Here is a 2626-nt window from a genome sequence, read left to right on the forward strand (position 1 = left end):
TGTGATTCTGTTTGTCACATCCAATACTTCACACTGTTCTTCCTTAACTACAATATCTGCATTCCCCCCTCTTTTCTGAAAGCACTCAAAGTATTCATTAAGAACCATACCAATATCTTCTATCCCTACACATAGGTTGCCTTTCGGTGTATTATGGGCCCTACTCTCCCCTTAGTTATCCTCTTACTGTTAATGTATTGAGAAAGCATCGTTGCGTTCATCTTGATTTTGCTTACCAATTATCTTTCATGCTCTCTCTTTGCTTTCCTAATTTCGTTTTATTTGACCCCTCCACTTTCTATACCCTTCTCGGCTTTATCCAGTATTGAGTTCTCAGTGTTGGACATAAGTTTCCTTTTCTGCCTTATCTTACCCTGTGGGCTCCTTGACATCCATGGGGCTCGAGATTTGTCCGCCTCACCCGTTTTCTTTGTGGGAACAATTTTACCCTGAACTGCTTGTATCTCCCCTTTGAATGCCTCCCACTGCTCTGAGACAGATTTACCTTCAAGCAGCTGTTTCCAGTCAACCTTCGCTCTTCAGTTTAGTAAAATTGGCCTTTCCCCAATTGAGAATTCTAGCTCCTGTTCAATGTCTGTACGTTTCCATAAAAAAGTTAAAACTGACTGAATTATGATCACGCCCACCAAAATGCTCTCCCACTGCCACTCCTTCCACGTGCCCACATTCATTCCCTGAAACAATGTCTAAAATTGCACCCTCTCTTGTTGGACTTTCGACATACTGGGCACAAACGTTCTCCTGAATGCACCTCAAGTATTCTGCTCCCTCAATACTTTTCATATTAAAACTATACCAGTTAATATTGGGGTAATTAAAATCCCCTACTATTACTGCCCTATTGTTCTTGCACTTCTCAGAGAGGTGCCTACATATCTGCTCTTCTATCTCCCCTGACTATTTGGCTGTCGAGATAACACTCCCAGCAGTGAGAGCGACCCTTTTTAGTTCCTTAGCTCAATCCATATGGCCTCATTTGATGGAACATCCAACATATCATCCCTCCTCACAGCTGCAATAGATTCCTGGACCAAAATTGTCACTCCCCCTCCTTTCTTAACCCCCTCCCTATCACGTCTGAAAACCCTGTAACCAGGAACGTTGAGCTGCCATTCCTGTCCCTCCTTAAGCCATGTTTCTGTAATAACTATGATATCATACTGCCACATGTCTATCTGTGCCCTCAGCTCATCTGCTTTATTTGCTGTGCACATTGCATTGAAATATGAGCACTGCCAAACTCTTTTTTTTATTTTCTAACCCTCGTTTCCTCTGTCTTCCAGACTCATTCATTAATTTTCCACCTTCCATTTTCATTTATGATTTTGTCCCAGCTGAGTCTACCCTCAGGTTCCCATCCCCCTGCCAAACTAGATTAAACCCTCCCCAACAGCACTAGCAAAACCTCCCACAAGGAACCCAGTCCTGGCTCTGTTCCGGTGCAACCTGTCTGGACTGTGAAGGTCCAATCTCCCCGAAAGCCAGTCCCAGTGTCCCAGAAATCTGAAGCCCTCCCTCCTGCACCATCTTCCCAGCCACACATTCATCTGTCTCAGTTTTTTATTTCTATACTCAGTTGTGCGTGGCACTGGGAGTAATCCAAAAGTTACTACTTTGAGGTTCTGCTGGCCAATTTCTAGCCTAGCTCCATAAATTCTGACTGCAGGATGACATTCCTCTTTCTACCTTTGTCGCTGGGTCCGATGTGGACCCTGACAGCTGGAAGCAGAACAGCATCCTGGATTCACGTCTGTGGCCACAGAAACGCCTGATTGTTCCCCTGACTATTGATCACTAAGGCTCTTCCCGTCATCCCTCTACCCCGCTCTGCAGCTCAGCCACTCGTGTTGACACGGACTTAGCTCTGGCTGCACTCCCCAGGTGAAGCATCACTTACCTCCGTATTCTGAACAGAATACCTGTTGGAGAGTGAGATGCCCTCAGGGGTTTGCAGCACTACCTGCCTGATTCTTTTTGACTGTCTGGGGATAGTGCACTCCCTCTCTCCAAGCGTATTCATAAGCAGAGGGGTGACCACATCTATAAACATGCTAAAGCTGAATAAACTGGTGTATGAGAAGGAAGAATGTGCAGGGCTACGGGAAGAAGGCAGGGAATGGGATTAGGTGAATTGCTCATTCGGAGAACCAGTGCAGACACGATGCGCTGATTAATTCATTTTGTGATGTAATGACACTGTGATGGGGCGTCTCAGATGGGTGTAATGGTGGAGAATGGGGGATCCATGGTGGGAAAGAGAAGTTGTCCTATGGGAACCGGCATCTTAGCAGGGACTCTCCGACAGCCTGTCCTGGTGGAAGGCATCCAGAAAATATCCTGCCTGCCTGCTCCTCCTGAGGTGGCCTCCGGATTCCTGGTGCCAATGCCTGCGTCCTCATGATGTTGATGATATGAGGGGTGCAGCAGAACACCATGAACTTGGACACCTGCTCCAGTGTGTACTGGAGGACTCCATCTGAGCGGTTCAGACATCGGAAGCATTGCTTCATCACACCGATGGTCTGTTCCACTATGTTCCTGGTAACTCTATTGGCCACGTTATACACGTTAATTGCGTGAGGTTGTTTGGCGCTGGGAGGTGGTT

The sequence above is a fragment of the Heterodontus francisci genome, unplaced genomic scaffold, assembly GCF_036365525.1.
Source record: "Heterodontus francisci isolate sHetFra1 unplaced genomic scaffold, sHetFra1.hap1 HAP1_SCAFFOLD_210, whole genome shotgun sequence".
Lineage (NCBI taxonomy): Eukaryota > Metazoa > Chordata > Chondrichthyes > Heterodontiformes > Heterodontidae > Heterodontus > Heterodontus francisci.